General features: G+C 45.8%; 1 long non-coding RNA gene across 1 annotated transcript in view; it reads right to left on the bottom strand.

The window, feature by feature from the left end:
* Positions 1-26,257, bottom strand: part of LOC135057678 (uncharacterized) — a 211,838-nt gene that overhangs the window by 172,618 nt on the left and 12,963 nt on the right. The window contains exon 2 of the long non-coding RNA XR_010244295.1: positions 18,336-18,510. This is a non-coding gene — a long non-coding RNA (uncharacterized LOC135057678). The remainder of the gene's footprint in view (positions 1-18,335; positions 18,511-26,257) is intronic.

Below are 26,257 nucleotides of genomic sequence, written 5' to 3'. Positions count from 1 at the left end.
AGGCCAATGAACCAGGGGCATCTTCAGAGAGGAGGAAGCATATGTGCCATCTCTTTCTGCGCCCCCTCCTCTCTAGCCACCAGAACTCTTGACTCTGGGCACTAGGGTCACTAGGGGACCCTAGCACTGTCTCAGACCCCGACCATTTGTCCAGTAGAACCAGCTGAAATGGATGGGCATGGAATCTGCCGTATTGGATTGCCTCGTAAGCAGCCACCATCTTGCCCAGTAATCGAATGCAAAGATGTATGGATACCTTGCAAGGACTGAGCACTGAGTGAACCATAGCCTGGATAATCAAGGCCTTGTCCATTGGGAGAAATACCTTTTGAGATACTGTATCCAGTATAATTCCCAGGAACTGAAGACGCTGGGTCAGTTCCAGGTGAGATTTCTGAAATTGTAGGATCCACCCATGATCCGTAGGTAGACGAGTCGTCAGATCGATGCTGTGCAGCAGACACTACCTGGACACAGCCTTTATTAGGCAATCGACCAAGTATGGGACTATGGGCCTAATTCAGACCTGATCGCTCGCTAGGGGTTTTTTGCACTGCTTCGAGCAGATAGTCACCGCCTATAGGGAAGTGTATTTTTCACTTTGCAAGTGTCCCTCCACCCCATAGACAGACACCACTTGTGGATGCCTTCCTCCTCCTCCTCTAATGGACGGACAGTCCTCCCTACTTGCGGGATCAGCCCCCTTGCTCCCGCTGTCAGCTTATAAAAGGGGTGTCCGTCGCTGCGCTGTCACCAAGGAGCTGTATGCAGTGCAGTACAGTGCAGAAGCTTCCCTGAACCCGGAACCTCCATGGCTACCCCTGCCGTGATCCCTGTCTGTAGCCCAGAGGGCAGCGCTGCAACTGCATCTAAAAAAAAATCAGCGTGGCAGCAGCATGGATCACCCTGGTGAGGGGAGGGAGTTCTAAGCATGTAGTGTGTGCCAGTGACATCGGTTGTCTGAGCCGATACATCAGCGCATTGGGGGGGGGGGGGGGGAGGCGGGGTTGCAGGTACTCGGTATGCTATTAGTCGATAGTCGGAATTGGCAAAATTCAGCATTTTAAAAATTGCTGATTTACCAATCCCGATAATTTTTTGGTCGAAATCAGCTATGTGAGGATTTCCAGCATGTTGGATTTCTCCGATCCCCCAATTCAGGCATTAAGAGAACGGAAAATTGCTGAGATACTCCCCTAATTTATGGGCCCATTTACAGATCCAAGTTTACAGTCACAATAAAAAAATGTTTTAATACAGGGTTCTTAATTCCAGTCCTCAAATATCACCAACAGGCAGGGCCAGCTCCAGGCACGTTCCAATAGAGCAGCCGAGCAGGGCGCCACACTTAATCGGCACCGCTAGCTCGCGCTGCCATATTGGAGCATGCCCTGGAGCCAAGTCCCTGCACTGTGAAGCCGCAGCGTCCGTCCCGCCGCCCCAGAAGCGCCCATGCAAGCGGACTACGAGCTTTGATTGGCTCATGGACCGGCGCCTAATTGGAGCACTGCCACCGGAGACTGAGGGGAAGGAGAGTCGCATGCTGCGCTCTTCTCCTCTCCCAAGAAAACAGCAGCAGAGCAGCATCATCAGCGCAGTGAGCAGCACTTTGGGGAGGTGGAGGCACAGTGTGGGGACATGTGTATCTGGCATTGGAAGCATGTCTAACTGGCACTTGGGGCATATCTGGCACTGTGGGGGTATGTGTATCTGCATTGGGGGCATATCTGGCACTCTGGGGAGGGGACATGTGTATCTGCATTGGGGGCATATCTGGCACTCTGGGGACATGTGTATCTGACACTGGGGGCATATCTGGCACTGTGGGGACATATGTGTCTGGCATTGGGGGCATATCTGGCACTGTGGGGACTTGTGTATCTGGCACTGTGGGGACTTGTGTATCTGGCACTGTGGGCATGTATGTATCTGGCACTGGGGGCATATATGTATCTGGCACCGGGGGCATATATGTATCTGGCACTGTGGGGGCATATGTGTATCTGGCACTGTGGGGACATGTGTATCTGACACTGCTGGGGGGCATATCATATGTAGCTAGCACTGCTGTGGGGCATATCATGTGTAGCTGGCACTGCTGTGGGGCATATTATGTGTGTCTGGCACAGCTGCGGGGCATAACATGTATTTCTGGCACTTCTGCGGGGCATATCATGTGTATCTGGCACTGCTGGGGGGCATATCATGTCGATCTGGCACTGCTGAGAGGCATATCATGTGTATCTGGCACTTCTGGGGGCGTATCATGTGTATCTGGCACTGATGGGTGGCATATCATGTATATCTGGCACTGCTGGGGGGCATATGTCTATCTGGCACTGCTGGGGGGCATGTCATGTCTATCTGGCACTGCACTATTGGAGTCACTTGTATCTGGCACTATATTGGAGACATTATGTGTAAGGAACACTACTGTGGCTGTTATGTGTAAGGCTGTTAATTGTGTGTGTAGTGGGGGTGTGAAAATATATTTATTTATAGTTTGATAATATGAAGTTGTGAGGCCTCGCCCACTTTTCCAGGAGCGAAAAGTGTGTGTGTGTAGGGCGGGGGTGGGGGGTGGGGGGCGCTTTTACATTTTCTCGCTCAGGGTGCTAGTTGGCCTAGAGCCGGCCCTGCCAACAGGTCATGTTTTGTGGATGTCTTTAATCATACACCAGTGAGTTAATCTATTTATCTGGGTCAGTAATTATCCCACCTGCTTTCATAGACAATAATCCTCAAAACATGACCTGTTGGGAAACATTTGAGGGTTGCAGTTGAGAACCATTGGCCTGATTTATTTCAAAAGTGTCTGTTACGTGTTCCAGTCTTAGTTATATTTGTTAGTTTACTGTTTTAATCTTTATGGAGCTGAGGCAGGGTTGAATGCAAAGCAGCCTGCTAGGCAATGAGGAGTCTTATGAAATTCAGACACATCTCTACTTGTCACTGTGAGTAGTATAACTGGTTACAGTGGGTTGTACTCAAATAGGCAAAGTTTATTGAGTGCATGTTGCAGACAATTGATGATCATGTAACTGTAAGTAATTCTTCCCAATTCCTAATCCTAAACCCTACCTCTAACTTTCCCTTTAGTGCCTAATCATACCCCCCACAGTCTAACCCTAAACCCTATATCTCCTTCTAGTGCTTAATCTTTACCCCCCAGCCTAACCATAAACCCTGCCCCTAACCATCCCACTAGTGCCCAACCCTTAGTCCCCACAGTCCAACTCTAAAGCCTACTCCTACCCCTCCCTCTAGTGCCTAACCCTTACCCCCTCACAGCCTAACCCTCCCACCTGCAGCCTAACCATAATGTAAGAATTCTGAGAATGTTGACATTTTAACAATGTTTACAACACTGTCAACAGTATGGTGTTCACATTATTAATGACTTCATTGCTACCCTTTTAACAACATCCTATACAGTGCATCCTGAAATTATTAACAGCGCTTCACTTTTTCCACATTTTGTTATGTTACAACTAGAGATGAGCGGGTTCGGTTTCTCTGAATCCGAACCCGCACGAACTTCATGTTTTTTTTCACGGGTCCGAGCGACTCGGATCTTCCCGCCTTGCTCGGTTAACCCGAGCGCGCCCGAACGTCATCATGACGCTGTCGGATTCTCGCGAGACTCGGATTCTATATAAGGAGCCGCGCGTCGCCGCCATTTTCACACGTGCATTGAGATTGATAGGGAGAGGACGTGGCTGGCGTCCTCTCCATTTAGATTAGGAGAGAGAGAGAGAGATTGACCTGAGGCTGATACTGTAGAAGAGAGTGCAGAGTTTAGTGACTGACCACAGTGACCACCAGCAGTGCAGTTGTTTTATTTAATATATCCGTTCTCTGCCTGAAAAAAACGGTACACACAGTGACTCAGTCACATACCATATCTGTGTGCACTGCTCAGCCCAGTGTGCTGCATGCCTGCATCATCTATGTATATATTATATATCTGACTGTGCTCAGCTCACACAGCTTATAATTGTGGGGGAGACTGGGGAGCACTGCAGTGCCAGTTATAGGTTATAGCAGGAGCCAGGAGTACAAGACAGTCACATACCATATCTGTATGCACTGCTCAGCCCAGTGTGCTGCATCATCTATGTATATATTATATATCTGACTGTGCTCAGCTCACACAGCTTATAATTGTGGGGGAGACTGGGGAGCACTGCAGTGCCAGTTATAGGTTATAGCAGGAGCCAGGAGTACATATTATATTAAAATTAAACAGTGCACACTTTTGCTGCAGGAGTGCCACTGCCAGTGTGACTGACCAGTGACCTGACCACACTGACCACCAGTATAGTTAGTAGTATACTATATTGTGATTGCCTGAAAAAGTTAAACACTCGTCGTGTGACTTCACTTGTGTGGTGTTTTTTTTTTTATTCTATAAAAAACTCATTCTGCTGACAGACAGTGTCCAGCAGGTCCGTCATTATATAATATATATACCTGTCCGGCTGCAGTAGTGATATATATATATTTTTTATATCATTATTTATCATCCAGTCGCAGCAGACACAGTACGGTAGTTCACGGCTGTAGCTACCTCTGTGTCGGCACTCGGCAGTCCATCCATAATTGTATACCACCTACCCGTGGGTTTTTTTTCTTTCTTCTTTATACATACATACTACTACATCTCTTTATCAACCAGTCTATATTAGCAGCAGACACAGTACAGTACGGTAGTTCACGGCTGTGGCTACCTCTGTGTCGGCACTCGGCAGTCCGTCCATAATTGTATACCACCTAACCGTGTTTTTTTTTTCTTTCTTCTTTATACATACATACTACGACATCTCTTTATCAACCAGTCTATATTAGCAGCAGACACAGTACAGTACGGTAGTTCACGGCTGTGGCTACCTCTGTGTCGGCACTCGGCAGTCCGTCCATAATTGTATACCACCTAACCGTGGTTTTTCTTTCTTTCTTCTTCATACATACATACTACGACATCTCTTTATCAACCAGTCTATATTAGCAGCAGACACAGTACAGTACGGTAGTTCACGGCTGTGGCTACCTCTGTGTCGGCACTCGGCAGTCCGTCCATAATTGTATACCACCTAACCGTGTTTTTTTTTTCTTTCTTCTTTATACATACATACTACGACATCTCTTTATCAACCAGTCTATATTAGCAGCAGACACAGTACAGTACGGTAGTTCACGGCTGTGGCTACCTCTGTGTCGGCACTCGGCAGTCCGTCCATAATTGTATACCACCTAACCGTGGTTTTTTTTTCTTTCTTCTTCACACATACATACTACGACATCTCTTTATCAACCAGTCTATATTAGCAGCAGACACAGTACAGTACGGTAGTTCACGGCTGTGGCTACCTCTGTGTCGGCACTCGGCAGTCCGTCCATAATTGTATACCACCTAACCGTGGTTTTTTTTTCTTTCTTCTTCATACATACATACTACGACATCTCTTTATCAACCAGTCTATATTAGCAGCAGACACAGTACAGTACGGTAGTTCACGGCTGTGGCTACCTCTGTGTCGGCACTCGGCAGTCCGTCCATAATTGTATACCACCTAACCGTGGTTTTTTTTTCTTTCTTCTTTATACATACATACTACGACATCTCTTTATCAACCAGTCTATATTAGCAGCAGACACAGTACAGTACGGTAGTTCACGGCTGTGGCTACCTCTGTGTCGGCACTCGGCAGTCCGTCCATAATTGCATACCACCTAACCGTGGTTTTTTTTTCTTTCTTCTTCATACATACATACTACGACATCTCTTTATCAACCAGTCTATATTAGCAGCAGACACAGTACAGTACGGTAGTTCACGGCTGTGGCTACCTCTGTGTCGGCACTCGGCAGTCCGTCCATAATTGTATACCACCTAACCGTGGTTTTTTTTTCTTTCTTCTTTATACATACATACTACGACATCTCTTTATCAACCAGTCTATATTAGCAGCAGACACAGTACAGTACGGTAGTTCACGGCTGTGGCTACCTCTGTGTCGGCACTCGGCAGTCCGTCCATAATTGTATACCACCTAACCGTGGTTTTTTTTTTTTCTTCTTCATACATACATACTACGACATCTCTTTATCAACCAGTCTATATTAGCAGCAGACACAGTACAGTACGGTAGTTCACGGCTGTGGCTACCTCTGTGTCGGCACTCGGCAGTCCGTCCATAATTGTATACCACCTACCCGTGGTTTTTTTTTCTTTCTTCTTTATACATACATACTACTACATCTCTTTATCAACCAGTCTATATTAGCAGCAGACACAGTACAGTACGGTAGTTCACGGCTGTGGCTACCTCTGTGTCGGCACTTGGCAGTCCGTCCATAATTGTATACCACCTACCCGTGGTTTTTTTTTTCTTTCTTCTTCATACATACATACTACGACATCTCTTTATCAACCAGTCTATATTAGCAGCAGACACAGTACAGTACGGTAGTTCACGGCTGTGGCTACCTCTGTGTCGGCACTCGGCAGTCCGTCCATAATTGTATACCACCTAACCGTGGTTTTTTTTTCTTTCTTCTTCATACATACATACTACGACATCTCTTTATCAACCAGTCTATATTAGCAGCAGACACAGTACGGTAGTTCACGGCTGTAGCTACCTCTGTGTCGGCACTCGGCAGTCCGTCCATAATTGTATACTAGTATCCATCCATCTCCATTGTTTACCTGAGGTGCCTTTTAGTTGTGCCTATTAAAATATGGAGAACAAAAATGTTGAGGTTCCAAAATTAGGGAAAGATCAAGATCCACTTCCACCTCGTGCTGAAGCTGCTGCCACTAGTCATGGCCGAGACGATGAAATGCCAGCAACGTCGTCTGCCAAGGCCGATGCCCAATGTCATAGTACAGAGCATGTCAAATCCAAAACACCAAATATCAGTAAAAAAAGGACTCCAAAACCTAAAATAAAATTGTCGGAGGAGAAGCGTAAACTTGCCAATATGCCATTTACCACACGGAGTGGCAAGGAACGGCTGAGGCCCTGGCCTATGTTCATGGCTAGTGGTTCAGCTTCACATGAGGATGGAGGCACTCAGCCTCTCGCTAGAAAAATGAAAAGACTCAAGCTGGCAAAAGCAGTAGCACCGCAAAGAACTGTGCGTTCTTCGAAATCCCAAATCCACAAGGAGAGTCCAATTGTGTCGGTTGCGATGCCTGACCTTCCCAACACTGGACGTGAAGAGCATGCGCCTTCCACCATTTGCACGCCCCCTGCAAGTGCTGGAAGGAGCACCCGCAGTCCAGTTCCTGATAGTCAGATTGAAGATGTCAGTGTTGAAGTACACCAGGATGAGGAGGATATGGGTGTTGCTGGCGCTGGGGAGGAAATTGACCAGGAGGATTCTGATGGTGAGGTGGTTTGTTTAAGTCAGGCACCCGGGGAGACACCTGTTGTCCGTGGGAGGAATATGGCCGTTGACATGCCTGGTGAAAATACCAAAATAATCAGCTCTTCGGTGTGGAACTATTTCAACAGAAATGCGGACAACAGGTGTCAAGCCGTGTGTTCCCTTTGTCAAGCTGTAATAAGTAGGGGTAAGGACGTTAACCACCTCGGAACATCCTCCCTTATACGTCACCTGCAGCGCATTCATAATAAGTCAGTGACAAGTTCAAAAACTTTGGGTGACAGCGGAAGCAGTCCACTGACCAGTAAATCCCTTCCTCTTGTAACCAAGCTCACGCAAACCACCCCACCAACTCCTTCAGTGTCAATTTCCTCCTTCCCCAGGAATGCCAATAGTCCTGCAGGCAATGTCACTGGCAATTCTGACGAGTCCTCTCCTGCCTGGGATTCCTCCGATGCATCCTTGCGTGTAACGCCTACTGCTGCTGGCGCTGCTGTTGTTGCTGCTGGGAGTCGATGGTCATCCCAGAGGGGAAGTCGTAAGCCCACTTGTACTACTTCCAGTAAGCAATTGACTGTTCAACAGTCCTTTGCGAGGAAGATGAAATATCACAGCAGTCATCCTGCTGCAAAGCGGATAACTGAGGCCTTGACAACTATGTTGGTGTTAGACGTGCGTCCGGTATCCGCCGTTAGTTCACAGGGAACTAGACAATTTATTGAGGCAGTGTGCCCCCGTTACCAAATACCATCTAGGTTCCACTTCTCTAGGCAGGCGATACCGAGAATGTACACGGACCTCAGAAAAAGACTCACCAGTGTCCTAAAAAATGCAGTTGTACCCAATGTCCACTTAACCACGGACATGTGGACAAGTGGAGCAGGGCAGGGTCAGGACTATATGACTGTGACAGCCCACTGGGTAGATGTATGGACTCCCGCCGCAAGAACAGCAGCGGCGGCACCAGTAGCAGCATCTCGCAAACGCCAACTCTTTCCTAGGCAGGCTACGCTTTGTATCACCGGTTTCCAGAATACGCACACAGCTGAAAACCTCTTACGGCAACTGAGGAAGATCATCGCGGAATGGCTTACCCCAATTGGACTCTCCTGTGGATTTGTGGCATCGGACAACGCCAGCAATATTGTGTGTGCATTAAATATGGGCAAATTCCAGCACGTCCCATGTTTTGCACATACCTTGAATTTGGTGGTGCAGAATTATTTAAAAAACGACAGGGGCGTGCAAGAGATGCTGTCGGTGGCCAGAAAAATTGCGGGACACTTTCGGCGTACAGGCACCACGTACAGAAGACTGGAGCACCACCAAAAACTACTGAACCTGCCCTGCCATCATCTGAAGCAAGAAGTGGTAACGAGGTGGAATTCAACCCTCTATATGCTTCAGAGGTTGGAGGAGCAGCAAAAGGCCATTCAAGCCTATACAATTGAGCACGATATAGGAGGTGGAGTGCACCTGTCTCAAGCGCAGTGGAGAATGATTTCAACGTTGTGCAAGGTTCTGATGCCCTTTGAACTTGCCACACGTGAAGTCAGTTCAGACACTGCCAGCCTGAGTCAGGTCATTCCCCTCATCAGGCTTTTGCAGAAGAAGCTGGAGACATTGAAGGAGGAGCTAACACGGAGCGATTCCGCTAGGCATGTGGGACTTGTGGATGGAGCCCTTAATTCGCTTAACAAGGATTCACGGGTGGTCAATCTGTTGAAATCAGAGCACTACATTTTGGCCACCGTGCTCGATCCTAGATTTAAAGCCTACCTTGGATCTCTCTTTCCGGCAGACACAAGTCTGCTGGGGTTGAAAGACCTGCTGGTGAGAAAATTGTCAAGTCAAGCGGAACGCGACCTGTCAACATCTCCTCCTTCACATTCTCCCGCAACTGGGGGTGCGAGGAAAAGGCTCAGAATTCCGAGCCCACCCGCTGGCGGTGATGCAGGGCAGTCTGGAGCGACTGCTGATGCTGACATCTGGTCCGGACTGAAGGACCTGACAACGATTACGGACATGTCGTCTACTGTCACTGCATATGATTCTCTCACCATTGAAAGAATGGTGGAGGATTATATGAGTGACCGCATCCAAGTAGGCACGTCACACAGTCCATACTTATACTGGCAGGAAAAAGAGGCAATTTGGAGGCCATTGCACAAACTGGCTTTATTCTACCTAAGTTGCCCTCCCACAAGTGTGTACTCAGAAAGAGTGTTTAGTGCCGCCGCTCACCTTGTCAGCAATCGGCGTACGAGGTTACATCCAGAAAATGTGGAGAAGATGATGTTCATTAAAATGAATTATAATCAATTCCTCCGCGGAGACATTGACCAGCAGCAATTGCCTCCACAAAGTACACAGGGAGCTGAGATGGTGGATTCCAGTGGGGACGAATTGATAATCTGTGAGGAGGGGGATGTACACGGTGATATATCGGAGGGTGATGATGAGGTGGATATCTTGCCTCTGTAGAGCCAGTTTGTGCAAGGAGAGATTAATTGCTTCTTTTTTTGGGGGGGTCCAAACCAACCCGTCATATCAGTCACAGTCGTGTGGCAGACCCTGTCACTGAAATGATGGGTTGGTTAAAGTGTGCATGTCCTGTTTTGTTTATACAACATAAGGGTGGGTGGGAGGGCCCAAGGACAATTCCATCTTGCACCTCTTTTTTCTTTTATTTTTCTTTGCGTCATGTGCTGTTTGGGGAGGGTTTTTTGGAAGGGACATCCTGCGTGACACTGCAGTGCCACTCCTAAATGGGCCCGGTGTTTGTGTCGGCCACTAGGGTCGCTAATCTTACTCACACAGTCAGCTACCTCATTGCGCCTCTTTTTTTCTTTGCGTCATGTGCTGTTTGGGGAGGGTTTTTTGGAAGGGACATCCTGCGTGACACTGCAGTGCCACTCCTAAATGGGCCCGGTGTTTGTGTCGGCCACTAGGGTCGCTAATCTTACTCACACAGTCAGCTACCTCATTGCGCCTCTTTTTTTCTTTGCGTCATGTGCTGATTGGGGAGGGTTTTTTGGAAGGGACATCCTGCGTGACACTGCAGTGCCACTCCTAAATGGGCCCGGTGTTTGTGTCGGCCACTAGGGTCGCTAATCTTACTCACACAGTCAGCTACCTCATTGCGCCTCTTTTTTTCTTTGCGTCATGTGCTGATTGGGGAGGGTTTTTTGGAAGGGACATCCTGCGTGACACTGCAGTGCCACTCCTAAATGGGCCCGGTGTTTGTGTCGGCCACTAGGGTCGCTAATCTTACTCACACAGTCAGCTACCTCATTGCGCCTCTTTTTTTCTTTGCGTCATGTGCTGATTGGGGAGGGTTTTTTGGAAGGGACATCCTGCGTGACACTGCAGTGCCACTCCTAAATGGGCCCGGTGTTTGTGTCGGCCACTAGGGTCGCTAATCTTACTCACACAGTCAGCTACCTCATTGCGCCTCTTTTTTTCTTTGCGTCATGTGCTGATTGGGGAGGGTTTTTTGGAAGGGACATCCTGCGTGACACTGCAGTGCCACTCCTAAATGGGCCCGGTGTTTGTGTCGGCCACTAGGGTCGCTAATCTTACTCACACAGTCAGCTACCTCATTGCGCCTCTTTTTTTCTTTGCGTCATGTGCTGATTGGGGAGGGTTTTTTGGAAGGGACATCCTGCGTGACACTGCAGTGCCACTCCTAAATGGGCCCGGTGTTTGTGTCGGCCACTAGGGTCGCTAATCTTACTCACACAGTCAGCTACCTCATTGCGCCTCTTTTTTTCTTTGCGTCATGTGCTGATTGGGGAGGGTTTTTTGGAAGGGACATCCTGCGTGACACTGCAGTGCCACTCCTAAATGGGCCCGGTGTTTGTGTCGGCCACTAGGGTCGCTTATCTTACTCACACAGTCAGCTACCTCATTGCGCCTCTTTTTTTCTTTGCGTCATGTGCTGATTGGGGAGGGTTTTTTGGAAGGGACATCCTGCGTGACACTGCAGTGCCACTCCTAGATGGGCCAGGTGTTTGTGTCGGCCACTAGTGTTGCTTAGCTTAGTCATCCAGCGACCTTGGTGCAAATTTTAGGACTAAAAATAATATTGTGAGGTGTGAGGTATTCAGAATAGACTGAAAATGAGTGGAAATTATGGTTTTTGAGGTTAATAATAATATGGGATCAAAATGACCCCCAAATTCTATGATTTAAGCTGTTTTTTAGTGTTTTTTTAAAAAAACACCCGAATCCAAAACACACCCGAATCCGACAAAAAAAATTCGGTGAGGTTTTGCCAAAACGCGGTCGAACCCAAAACACGGCCGCGGAACCGAACCCAAAACCAAAACACAAAACCCGAAAAATTTCAGGCGCTCATCTCTAGTTACAACCTTATTCAAAACTGGAATTAATTATTTTTTCCCTCCAAATTCTACACCCAATACCCCCTAAATGACTACATGAAAAACATTTTTTGAGATTTTTTTTCAAATGTAATGAAAATAAAAAAACTAAGATATCACATGTACATAAGTATTCACAGCCTTTGCCATGAAGCTCAAAATTGAGCTCAGGTACATCCTGTTTACACTGATCATCCTTGAGATGTTCCTAAAGCTTAATTGGAGTCCACCTGTGGTAAATACGGAAAGGCACACACCTGTCTATAGAAGTTCCCACACTTGACAGTGCATGTCTGAGCACAAACCAAGCATGAAGTCAAAGGAATTGTCTGTAGATCGCCGAGACAGGATTGTCTTGAGGCACAAATCTGGGGATGGGTACAGAAAAATATCTGCTGCATTGAAGGTCCCAATGAGCACAGTGGCCTCCATCATCCGTAAATAGTAGAAGTTCGGAACCAGCAGGACTCTTCCTAAAGCTGACCCGCCATCTAAACTGAGTGATCGGGGGAGAAGGGCCCTAGTCAGGGATGTGACCAAGAACCCGATGGTCACTCTGTCAGAGCTACAGCATACCTCTGTGGAGAGAGGAGAACCTTCCAGAAGGACAACCATCTCTGCAGCAATCCACCAATCAGGCCTGTATGGTAGAGTGGCCAGACGGAAGCCACTCCTTAGTAAAAAGCACATGGCAGCCCACCTGGAGTTTGCCAAAATGCACCTGAAGGACTCAGACCATGATAAACAAAATTCTCTGGTCTGATGAGACAAAAAATTGAACTCTTTGGTGTGAATGCCAGGCATCATGTTTGGAGGAAATCAGGCACCGCTCATCACCAGGCCAATACCATCCCTACAGTGAAGCATGGTTGTGGCAGCATCATGCTGTGGGGATGTTTTTCAGCGGCAGGAACTGGGAAACTAGTCAGGATAGAGAGAAAGATGAATGCAGCAATGTACAGAGACATCCTGGATGAAAACCTGCTCTTGAGTGCTCTTGACCTCAGACTGGGGCGACGGTTCATCTTTCAGCAGGACAACGACCCTAAACACACATCCAAGATATCAAAGGAATGACTTCAGGACAACTCTGTGAATGTCCTTGAGTGCCCATCCAGAGCCCAGACTAGAATCCGATTAAACATCTCTGGAGAGATTTGAAAATGGCTGTGCACCGACGCTTCCCATCCAACCTGATGGAGCTCGAGGGGCTTCAAAGAGGAATGGGCGAAACTGCCCAAAGTGCCAAGCTTGTGGAATCATATTAAAAAAGACTTGAGGCTGTAATTGCTGCCAAAGGTGTATCAGCAAAGTAATGAGCAAAGGCTGTGAATACCTATGTACATGTGGTTTCTTAGTTTTTTTGTTTTTAATAAATTTGCAAAAATCTCAAAAACACTTTTTTTTAACATTGTCATTATGGGGTAATGGGGGTCATTCCGAGTTGTTCGCTCGTTATTTTTTTCACGCAATGGAGCGATTAGTCGCTAATGCGCATGCGCAATGTCCGCAGTGCGACTGCGCCAAGTAAATTTGCTATGCAGTTAGGAATTTTACTCACGGCATTACGAGGTTTTTTCTTCGTTCTGGTGTTCGTAATGTGATTGACAGGAAGTGGGTGTTTCTGGGCGGTAACTGGCCGTTTTATGGGTGTGTGCGAAAAAACGCTACCGTTTCTGGGAAAAACGCGGGAGTGGCTGGAGAAACAGAGGAGTGTCTGGGCGAACGCTGGGTGTGTTTGTGACGTCAAACCAGGAACGACAAGCACTGAACTGATCGCACTGGCAGAGTAAGTTTCGAGCTACTCAGAAACTGCACAGAGAAGTCTTTTCGCAATATTGCGAAACTTTCGTTCGCAATTTTGATAAGCTAAGATTCACTCCCAGTAGGCGGCGGCTTAGCGTGTGCAAAGCTGCTAAAAGCAGCTTGCGAGCGAACAACTCGGAATGACCACCAATGTGTGTAGAATTTTGAGGGAAAAATTAATTTATTCCAGTTTGGAATAAGGCTGCAATATAACAAAATGTGGAAAAACTTTCCGGATGCACTGTGTATATCTAAGGCAAATACCATGGACTTATCACAAAATCAGCTGAACCATAAGGACTAGGAACTTAAAATTTGGACAGTAGCTTGCTTTTGTGACGTAGGCGCCCACTAAGAAAGGATTTTTCTAAATTCCACCCTTAAAGGGGTTAAAAGGGGTGAGTTGATTATTGGGAATTCCCCCATCACAGAGGAGAGTTAAGATAGCCCACCCAGCCAGGGCCATAAAGAATGTATGGTGCCAGCAATAATAATTTGCGGAGGGGAGAGGACACAGTGCTCTGTTCCTGGACTTTCTTGCAGTGGCAGTTGTAGAGCAGTACATTATTCAAATAGGGGAGCCACATCAACTGCCACCCTAAACACTGTCAAACATTGCTGGTTGTGGCTCCCCTATTTGAAAAATGGACTGCACTGCAACTGCCACAGGCGAGGAAGTCCAGCCTTATGGTTCAGGAGATTTTGTGATGAGTCAGTGGTATTTGCCTTTTATATATATATATATATATATATTAGTGATGAGCGGGTTCGGTTTCTCGGAAACCGAACCCCCCCGAACTTCACCCATTTTACACGGGTCCGAGGCATACTCGGATTCTCCCATATGGCTCGGGTAACCCGAGCGCGCCCGAACGTCATCATCCCGCTGTCGGATTCTCGCGAGATTCGGTTTCTATATAAGCAGCCGCGAGTCGCCGCCATTTTCACTCGTGCATTGGAAATGTTAGGGAGAGGACGTGGCTGGCGTCCTCTCCGTTATTGTTGAACTTGATTGTGCTGTGCACTATTGCTTAATTTTGGGGAGGGCTGGGGAGCAACTGTATATAGGAGGAGTACAGTGCAGAGTTTTGCTGATCAGTGACCACCAGTTATCTGTTCTCTGCCTGAAAAAAACGCTCCATATCTGTGCTCACAGTGTGCTGCATATATCTGTGCTCACACTGCTTAATTGTGGGGACTGGGGAGCAGCTGTATTATATAGCAGGAGTACAGCGCAGAGTTTTGCTGACAGTGACCACCAGTATACGTTGTCTGCCTGAAAAACACTCCATATCTGTGCTCAGTGTGCTGCATATATCTGTGCTCACACTGCTTAATTGTGGGGACTGGGGAGCAGCTGTATTATATAGCAGGAGTACAGCGCAGAGTTTTGCTGACAGTGACCACCAGCAGGGCCGTTTCTAGACAATTTGGCTCCCAGTGCGAGATTTCAAAATGCGCCCCCCCCCCTATTGCTCTAAAAAAAAATGTGTGCCCCCCCCCCCATATAGCCATAAAAAGAAAAAGCATGCGCGCGTCGTAGGCGCGCGCGCTCCCGACAAGGGTGTATGGCCTGATTAAAATGGGCGTGGTCTCATTAAAGTGGGCATGGCCTCATCTGATATCATCACACCCACCACAGGGGGGAAAAAATAAAAAAGTCCCTTTTTACACATTACAGCAGGCAAGTGTCCCCATATTACTCAGCGCGGCAGGGAGGTGTCCCCATTTTACACAGCGCGGCAGGCAGGTGTCCCCATTTTACACAGTACGGAAGGCAGGTATCCCCATTTTACACAGCGCGGCAGGCAGATATCCCCATTTTACACAGTACGCAGGCAGATGCCCCCATATTACACAGTACGCAGGCAGATGCCCCCATATTACACAGTACGCAGGCAGATGCCCCCATATTACACAGTACGCAGGCAGATGCCCCCATATTACACAGTACGCAGGCAGATGCCCCCATATTACACAGTACGCAGGCAGATGCCCCCATATTACACAGTACGCAGGCAGATGCCCCCATATTACACAGTACGCAGGCAGATATCCCCATTTTACACAGTACGCAGGCAGGTGCCCCCATATTACACCGTACGCAGGCAGATGCCCCCATATTACACAGTACGCAGGCAGATGCCCCCATATTACACAGTACGCATGCAGGTGCCCCCATATTACACAGTACGCAGGCAGATGCGCCCATATTACACAGTACGCATGCAGGTGCCCCCATATTACACAGTACGCATGCAGGTGCCCCCATATTACACAGTACGCAGGCAGATGTCCCCATATTACACAGTACGCATGCAGGTGCCCCCATATTACACAGTACGCAGGCAGGTGCCCCCATTTTACACAGTGCGGCAGGCAGGTATCCCCATAGGCAGGTGTCCCCATTTTACACAGTGCGGCAGCGGCAGGCAGGTTTCAAGTTGAGGGGAAGGAAGGGGGGGAGAGAGAGAAAGAGAATACTTACGTCTTCCCGCTCTTCGGTCCCGCCGCCTCACGTCCCTCGCGCCGGCCGCCTCCTCCTTCATGCTTATCTCCTTCTCGCCTCTCCCGAGCGCTCCTGCTCGGGGGGCGGGGCTTCGCGGAATGACGCGTTTGCGTCGTGACGTCACGACGCAACGCGTCATTCCACGAAACTCCGCCCCCCGAGCAGGAGCGCTCGGGAGAGGCGAGAAGGAGTAACAAAGTGCCGCGGCGGGCGCCCCGTGCGGTTGCACGGCTCGCCCGCCGCTAGAAATGGCACTGACCACCAGTATACGTTGTCTGCCTGAAAAACACTCCATATCTGTGCTCAGTGTGCTGCATATATCTGTGCTCACACTGCTTAATTGTGGGGACTGGGGAGCAGCTGTATTATATAGCAGGAGTACAGCGCAGAGTTTTGCTGACAGTGACCACCAGTATACGTTGTCTGCCTGAAAAACACTCCATATCTGTGCTCAGTGTGCTGCTTTATTGTGGGGACTGGGGACCACCAGTATAATATTATATAGGAGGAGTACAGTGCAGAGTTTTGCTGACCAGTGACCACCAGTATATAATATATAGCATTACGGTACAGTAGGCCACTGCTGTACCTACCTCTGTGTCGTCATTCATTAAGTATACTATCCATCTACATTCTATACCTGTGGTGCATTTTAGTTTTGCAGTTTGCTGACACAGTGACCACCAGTATACTATATATAGCAGTACGGAAGGCCACTGCTGTACCTACCTCTGTGTCGTCATTCATTAAGTATACTATCCATCTACATTCTATACCTGTGGTGCATTTTAGTTTTGCAGTTTGCTGACACAGTGACCACCAGTATACTATATATAGCAGTACGGAAGGCCACTGCTGTACCTACCTCTGTGTCGTCATTCATTAAGTATACTATCCATCTACATTCTATACCTGTGGTGCATTTTAGTTTCGCAGTTTGCTGACACAGTGACCACCAGTATACTATATATAGCAGTACGGAAGGCCACTGCTGTACTTACCTCTGTGTCGTCATTAAGTATACTATCCATCTATATTCTATACCTGTGGTGCGCCTCTTTTTTTCTTTGCATCATGTGCTGTTTGGGGACTATTTTTTTGAAGTGCCACCCTGCCTGACACTGCAGTGCCACTCCTAGATGGGCCAGGTGTTTGTGTCGGCCACTTGTGTCGCTTAGCTTAGTCACACAGCGACCTTGGTGCGCCTCTTTTTTTCTTTGCATCATGTGCTGTCCGGGGACTATTTTTTTGAAGTGCCATCCTGCCTGACACTGCAGTGCCACTCCTAGATGGGCCAGGTGTTTGTGTCGGCCACTTGTGTCGCTTAGCTTAGTCACACAGCGACCTTGGTGCGCCTCTTTTTTTCTTTGCATCATGTGCTGTTTGGGGACTATTTTTTTGAAGTGCCATCCTGCCTGACACTGCAGTGCCACTCCTAGATGGGCCAGGTGTTTGTGTCGGCCACTTGTGTCGCTTAGCTTAGTCACACAGCGACCTTGGTGCGCCTCTTTTTTTTCTTTGCATCATGTGCTGTTTGGGGACTATTTTTTTGAAGTGCCATCCTGCCTAACACTGCAGTGCCACTCCTAGATGGGCCAGGTGTTTGTGTCGGCCACTTGTGTCGCTTAGCTTAGCCATCCAGCGACCTCGTGCAAATTTTAGGACTAAAAATAATTTTGTGAGGTGTTCAGAATAGACTGAAAATGAGTGTAAATTATGGTTATTGAGGTTAATAAAACTATGGGATCAAAATGACCCCCAAATTCTATGATTTAAGCTGTTTTTTAGGGTTTTTTGTAAAAAACACCTGAATCCAAAACACACCCGAATCCGACAAAAAAATTTCGGTGAGGTTTTGCCAAAACGCGTCCGAATCCAAAACACGGACGCGGAACCGAATCCAAAACCAAAACACAAAACCCGAAAAATGTCCAAAGCACATCACTAATATATATATATATATAAATGGAAAATTCGGAACAAATAAATGTTCAGAACGGACACGGCACTCCAGGACTGAATGTTACTGAATTTTTAATGTCCAAGATGAATCAACAGCCTGCATACATACACATCCTGGGTACATACACCCACGGATACCAATGATGCAGTATGGAAAATCAAAGCACAAGCATGCTTAACGATGCAGCATTTCGGGCCACAACAGGACCCTTCCTCAGGTAGTGCTTGTGCTTGCAAAAGGACAAATGAAACAAACATACATGAAACATACATCTTACCTATATAGCGTCCCCATGCCCGCATTCTCGATCCAGGAGCAGCATGGAACTTCCGGTCAGGACGGGGCGCCTGAAGAATGACGTCATCGGGAGGCGGCGGTAACCACGGCAACCCGATGCCCGGAGTTACTGACGCTGTCCCCGGCCGTTGTGCCTGGCAGGGGAGGCTACATATCTAAACAAACACATAATGTGATAAATGAAATACCAAAATAGTGAAATAAAGTAATACATTTAAAAGGTGTATGCCGTACTGGTAACCAGGGTGTGCCGCAAAAAAATGCAACCCTCAACCTGTATACTGTGTACCGCACAACACTGCCCAACATATTAATACAAATATCAATAATGTATATGAGCCAGCATAGAAAGAGAGAAATATAACATATCGCACTTTCATATAAACAAAATAAAAACATATAAGATAATCGCAGTCCCTATGTAGATCCTGGAGGATACTGCTACAATATCAGAAAAGAACCCTCATTAATCCACAGCTTAGGAAAATTGCAACTTTACTATAACATCTCATTTATATTGTAAATAATTCCAATTTATTTTTTCATTCAATCCTAAAGGTTGCATCGTCTTCAACTTCATGATCCACTTAGCCTGTAATCTATGTAATGCCAGAACCCTGTCTCCTCCTCTCGATAACTCTGGAATGTGATCTATTATTTGATAGCGGAGTTCAGACAATGTGTGTGCTTCAGCACAGCAATGTCTGGACACAGGTTGTTCATTAGAGTTACCCGCTAAAGCCTGCTGATGTTAGAACGATGTAAGGGTATACGTTCACGTAAAGTGCGAGTTGTGAGACCCACGTACAATAGTTTACATGTACAAATAATGTAATATATGATGTATCTGGTCGTACAATTCAAAACATGCCTGATATTGAATTTTTGTTTGGTTACTGCAGAGCCGGCCACAGGCATAGGCAAACTAGGCAATTGCCTAGGGCATTTGATATGCCTAGGGGCATCAGCAGCTTCTGCTGATTAAAATGATATGTGGCATGCCTATATTCTGTGTGTAGTTTTTCATATGCAGAAACAGCCACAGTCTCACACAGTATATAGGCATGCAACATATCATTTTAATCAGTAGAAGCTGCTTGTGCATCCTAGCCACATAACAATGCAAATAAGATGCATTTTCATTAAAAAAAGGTGCCAGATGTTAGCATTGAGGCAATATTTATGAGGATACATCTGTATCCAAGCAGGGGCAGAGGTCACAGTGTTAGTGGCAGTGTGAGTGCTGTGTGCGGGTGAATTGGTTGTGCAGTAGTGTTCGGAATATGTGTAAGGAGCATTATGTGTGTCATGTAAAAATGCATTAATAATGTGCAACATATGTGTAAAGGGCATTATGCGTGTCATTATGTATATAAGGGCATTAATAATGTGCAGCATATGTATATAAGGTTACTACTGTATGTGTGTCATTATGTGTATAGGGGCACTAATAATGTGCAGAAAATGTGTAGGGGGCACTATGTATGTCATTATGTGTATAAGGGCATTAATAATGTGCGGATTATGTGTAAGGGACATGTAAAAGGGCATTAATAAAGGTTGTCATAATGTTTAAGATGCATTATGTTTATAAAGACATTAATGTGTCTCATATGTGTAAGGGGCATTACTGTGTGGAATTATGTGTATAAATGCATTACTAATGTGTGGCATTATGTGTATAAGGTACTCTACTATGTGGCATTGCATATAGAAAGGGCACTACTGTGTCGTCTAATGTGAATAAAGAGCAATAGAGTGTGGTGTAATGTGAATAAGGGGCTCTACTGTGAGTAGTAACGTTTATAAGGTAAAGTGGTACTACTGTGGGAAGTAACATGAATTAGGGACACTATCGCATGATCAAATGTGAATGAAGTTGCAGTACTGTGTGGCGTAATTGGAATTGGGGTTACTATTGTGTGGCCATGCCCCTTGCCAGCAAAAACACACCCCTTTTTGGGCTGTGCGCCAAATGTGCAAACTGTTCCTTTTTAAAATATAGGCGGTACAAACACCAAAATAAGGACTGCTATGGGTGAGGGGTGATGGTTCTGGGAAAGAGGTGCAAGATCAGAGGCGGAACCAGCGGTGGTGCTAGGGGGCACCAGCCAAAATCTTGCCTAGGGCAAGATGATATTGGTTAGGGCCGGCTCTGGGTTACTGGGTGTATGAAGGATGATCCAGTGATCAAAAATGAACATGTTATGCAAGAGGGGCATCTAAGCTCTCATGAGCAGGGCCCTCTTCCCTCATGTGCTTATCCTTTCTTACTTTAATAATCTTTAACTGCACCAAATCCAGCAGTCTTCTGCCACCTGATACTTATTCCAGTGTCATCTGCTGATGTAACTATGTATATTTACCCTGTACTTGTCCTATACTGTCATCAACTGTAAGTTGCTGTTTTCCTGTTTGATTATTTATGTACTCTGTAATTGGGTGCTGCGGAACCCTTGTGGCGCCATATAAATAAAGGATAATAATAATAATAATCTATAGCAGCCAGCTTTTTTGACTGATCCAAAGATGCCAGGTTTGGGGGTATATTCAGTGATGTCAGTTTTGACTAAAAAATCACGCAAATTACGACCATGTTTATAGCTAGTCAAAACTTGAGAATTTTGAAAACACGGTAAGGTTTTGTTGGTCTTAATTATAGGCCATAGTGCTTTACTAGCACGGGGTATAATAGGACTAGCAGTGGAGTATCTAGTGGACCAAATAAACATATTTTGGTCACACTTCTTATCGGATGTTTCTAAGAGCATATTTGCCCGATCTTGGCTCATCACTCTGTGTTTGGCTAACTCCAGAACTCTAACATTGTAACCCCTGTTTCTAAATTTTCTGAGTACAGTTTTTAATGCGTCTTCTAACTGTTCAGGGTCGCTAGTTATGCGGGCCACCCATAGCATTTGAGAATAGGGGAGACCCTTCTTCAACGCTACTGGATGGTGGCTGCTAGCATCTAACAGTGAATTACGATCAGTGTCTTTGTAAAACACTGTGGACATCAATTTATCCCCCTTCATATGAACCGTGACATCTAAGTAGTCGATCTGATCAGGTCTACAAACAAATGTAAACTTGATTGGACCCGGTGTTTGATTGACGCTATGCAGGGGCGGAACTCTGGGAGGCAGTGGAGTCGGCTGCCGCCGGGCTCCTGGCCTCAAGGGGGCGCATCTCCTCCACACTGTCTCCCGCTGCCTGACTCCTGAAGAGGAGCTTTCGTGTCAGTGTCAGGGGGAGCCCGCAGATCAGGAGGACTGGAGGAGCTACTCGCAGCCTGGAACCTGTCACCGGAAGAGGAGGAGCTCGTAGCAGCATGAGCACCCTCAGCGTTCTGAGGGAAAATCCCACCGGCCAGCCGCTGTGTGCTCCGGCTCTGCGGGTAAGTGGAGGTCCAGGGCAGCCTCACTTACCCTTCCTTGTGATGGTCACATAATCGTGCGTGCCGAAAGCCGGTGATTGGGGGGCGCGCGCGCGGGGTGGGGGGGGGGGGTCTTATTGTATACATTGCTGGGAGGTGCTGCACTTCGGATCCCTTCAATAATGACACACACAGCAGCACCATTATATAATCAATATTTCAATCTGGTACTATAGATTGTCACCAGGATACCATACCTGATGACAATCTATAGTACCAGATTGAAATATTGATTATATAAAGGTGCTGCTGTGTGTGTCATTACTGAAGGGATCCTAAGTGCAGCACCTCCCAGCAATATATTAAAACTTCTTGTGGGGGCACCAGAATAAGTAAATGTATAGAGAGAGAGAGAGAGATGTGGAATTCAGTGGCACTCCACAGACTTGAATATATTAATAATAAATAATTAATCCATGAATTAAATAAAGTATGGAGTATTAACTGTATAGAAGTCTGTGGAGTGCCACTGAATTCTACATCTATATGAGACCGTTGCTTTGACCTAAGGAGGGCACCACAGCAAGAATTCATTGTACCCTCAAAGGAGTGTCAGGCTCACAGTCCTATAAAAAAATAAAATATATAGATAAATAGATAGATAGAGATAGATGATAGATAGATATAGATATAGGCAAAGTGTGACATCCCTAGATGCTCCCAACACCAGGTAAGAGATACTGCATGGCACTCCAGGACGTCTTTGAATCAATTACATTTTACTGCAATATATAACCCAGAATCGTTGATATATTGCGGTAAAAGTTTATTGATTTAAATAAGTCCTGGAGTGCCATGCAGTATCTCTCACCTGGTGTTGGGAGCATCTAAGGAAAGGACGCCACACTTATATACATCATTATCAGCAAGGGCACCCAGGCAACTGCATATACAATAGTGAGTACTGAACCACAAGATGAATATATATATATATATATATAGTATTATCATTTACTGTATCAGTGCGCAGTATGTTAGTGTCCATGGAATACAGTGACTTGCATACTCCCTTTTGTGTGGACGGTGTAATGGTTATCATTATGCATCACAGCACTGAGGTCATGGGTTCTGTTCCCGCCATGGCCCTGACTGTGTAGAGTTTGTATAGTCTCCCATTGCTGGCGTGGTTACCACCAGGTACTCTGGATAGGTAGGTTATTTGGCTCCCAACAAATATTAACCCTAGTACATGAGTGTACAGGGGCAGACTACATTGGCCAAGTATTTCTTATCTGCCATCAAATTCTATGTGACAGGTCTCGCAATAGTACAGCTGTCTGGTTCTCGCCTCTGGCCGGGGAGAAGGAGTGCAGACTAGAGTCCTGGGAGCTGCTATCCACCTCCTCCTTCTCCAGTGTGACCTGCCACCTCCACACTTCCCTATGATTTGTCCCTGAACTGTGATCAGGACTAATGCTAGGAGAGAAAGCCTTGTGATGAACATCTGCTTAATTCTCCACGTCCGCCACCCTGCCTGCTGTATGTGAGAGTGTAGAGAGCAGTCACTGGACGTTGTGCCCCCTATACTGAGCGGGATATCAGAGTTATTTCTGCGTCTTCCGTCATTCTGCTGCGGAGCCCATCCACACACTGCTGATGCGGGGGTCACCCACTTTATAGGCTGCTACACAGGTACTTATGGTGTTAAAATAGGAAGAAGAGCTGTTGTGTAGCCTACACATGGAGCCCTTCTCATCAATCCCTATAATTATGGGGATTGTTATTAACTGCGCCAGGGCAGTCGGACTTAATCCCCTGCTGTATTGTTCTTGAAAGTGGCGTTTGTGTGTTGTTTATATATATACTGTATATCGGCACACCACTGCGCCAAAGCATCTACATTGTGACACGCTAGTGGGTGAGGGAGTACTGTAGATTTGCTATAATGGTATGCTGGTGTCTATTTTATTGTGATGACTGACTTGGAGTGCCGTCCACTTTGTATGTGTATATATATTACTATTGGGAAAGGCACCTGAGCACGCTACTACTGTTCAACATGAGTGCCGGATAGCTACATATGAAGGGCGTGTGTGTAGGAGGGGGGGGGGGGGGCACCAACACTTATCATGCCTCCGGGCGACTGGGGCGAACTTACGCCACTGACGCTATGCATCATGTCTTGAAAAGATGTAAAACTCCCCTTCCATAACATAAATAAATCATCTATATACCGAATAAACCATCTGATGTTATCCCTGTATATAGCGTTGTCAAAGAATAATTTTTGTTCTTGATCGAACATAAATACATTCGCATATGCTGGTGCCACACTACTGCCCATGGCACAGCCTGCTCTCTGTAAATAAAACATACTGTTAAACAAAAAATAATTCTTAGTAAGTACAGCACTATGCCCCCGCCCTTATCCGCCGGACGAATAATGATGGATGTATCAGTACTCAGATCTTTCAGAGCTTTTTGCTGGTCACGCGATAAATTGTTGTATATCGGTTTAGGAGTAGCTATAAACCTACTAACTGAATCGTCCATCAACCGTCCAAACGTTTTCAACGATGCATTATTAGAAACGGGGTCAAATGTTGAAATATGATATTTTCAAACGATGTGATTGGCTGGATCAATTTGAGGTTGACTGTTTGTATTTTGGAAGAATTCTCTTAGTCGCAATTTTCTATTCATTTGGTGCATATCGGCCTGCCACTCAAAAGGGTCATGGTAATTAGTTGGAACAAAAGAAATTCCTTTATTGAGTACAGTTTCTATCAGTTGTCTCGAGGACAAATTGAAAATTAGGTTTTCTTGGACTTGTTCCCTTTTGATGATCCTTTGGTTTTGTCCGCCGCGCCTCGTGGGTTTGGACCAGCCTCTGCCCTGGCTCTTGTGGTAGCCCCTAAAGGGGGACGATTCGCAGAAATAGCATCCTCTGAATCAGCGACCATAAAATCGCTGTCACTATTAGATGAATGATGTCCTCTATCCGGATGACCTCTGCGTTGCCGATATGAAGTACGTGTCTGGGCTCTGTAGTTTGATTTAGCGGAATCTGTACCCGTCAGCCATCTATAGACCTGGAAGTCCTCATAATCATTTTGGACAACTTGTAATTTTGATTTCTTGAATTTAAGCAATTCTTTTCTATAATTTTCTATTTGTTGTGTCAATTTAGATCAGGTCGCTGCATGTCCTGGGTCAGACATGATCCCTGCATGTGTGGTGTTCAGAACCTCAATTTTAGACTTAGCGACTTGAAGTTCTCGTCCTGATTCTTCTATGACAAGAAGCATCAAGTCGAAACTGCACTTATTAAGTACAGAAATCCATCATTGGCAAAACTCGGAATTGGTCCTCCCTATTGTCGGGGTATTGCGGACACGGAAGCCCTGCGGGATCAGTTTTTGTCTGAAATAATCTGATAGCGTAGAGCCGTGTAATAAATAGTCAGCTTCGCGTTTTTTTAAACGTAACAGCTGTTTAAATACGTCATCAACCGTATCGTCCAATGCTTCAGGTACACAATCTTCAGCAAATAAAATGTGGTCTGCTTGTGCTTTACTAAAGCTCAATATATCACCTGTTTGAGATGATATATTAGTAGATATGCTACCTTCTACTCTGTCATTGCCAGCAACTTCCATTTTGAAAAAAATATATATATATTACTCCACTAATAATGGTAATGGATCACCAACACAATTATGTTGAAAGGTTCAACATATATATATATATATATGTTTCCCCAGGGAGCTAGTGATTTTAATCGGTATGTCAACAAATTAAACACATATAATAAAATAGTCATAAAACATAGACTTATTTATTTTTAAATAAAACACAGTATGATATGAACTGTATCACATTAAATAAAAAAATGACAATACATGTTCCATACATAATGATGTTGGTAACAATTCAATTCACTCATATATGAGTATACAATTGATCTTCCTTGAAGAAATGACAAATTCGCTGTCTTCATCAGGGGTATTTAATTTACAATCTCTTTAGCAGAATATTCAATATGGCACATTCTGCATGCAGCAGCCAGAAGTATTGCTAACAGTGTAGAGGTCTCACCACTATTGCCATTAGAAATCAACTTACCAAGTGGGAATCAATAAACAAACATAGAATGTGCCATATTGAATATTCTGCTAAAGAGATTGTAAATTAAATACCCCTGATGAAGTCTGTAAGACGAAACGCGTTGGGTTAAGACAGCGAATTTGTCATTTCTTCAAGGAAGATCAATTGTATACTCATATATGAGTGAATTGAATTGTTACCAACATCATTATGTATGGAACATGTATTGTCATTTTTTGATTTAATGTGATACAGTTCATATCATACTGTGTTTTATTTAAAAATAAATAAGTCTATGTTTTATGACTATTTTATTATATGTGTTTAATTTGTTGACATACCGATTAAAATCACTAGCTCCCTGGGGAAACACTCTTTTTCTGTTCATAACCATTATACCCCATCTAACAGGGGGTATT

The sequence above is a fragment of the Pseudophryne corroboree genome, chromosome 3 (assembly GCF_028390025.1).
Source record: "Pseudophryne corroboree isolate aPseCor3 chromosome 3, aPseCor3.hap2, whole genome shotgun sequence".
Classification (NCBI taxonomy): Eukaryota; Metazoa; Chordata; class Amphibia; order Anura; family Myobatrachidae; genus Pseudophryne; species Pseudophryne corroboree.
Note: the sequence above shows the minus strand (reverse complement) of the source record. Positions and strands in the feature narration are given on the sequence as shown.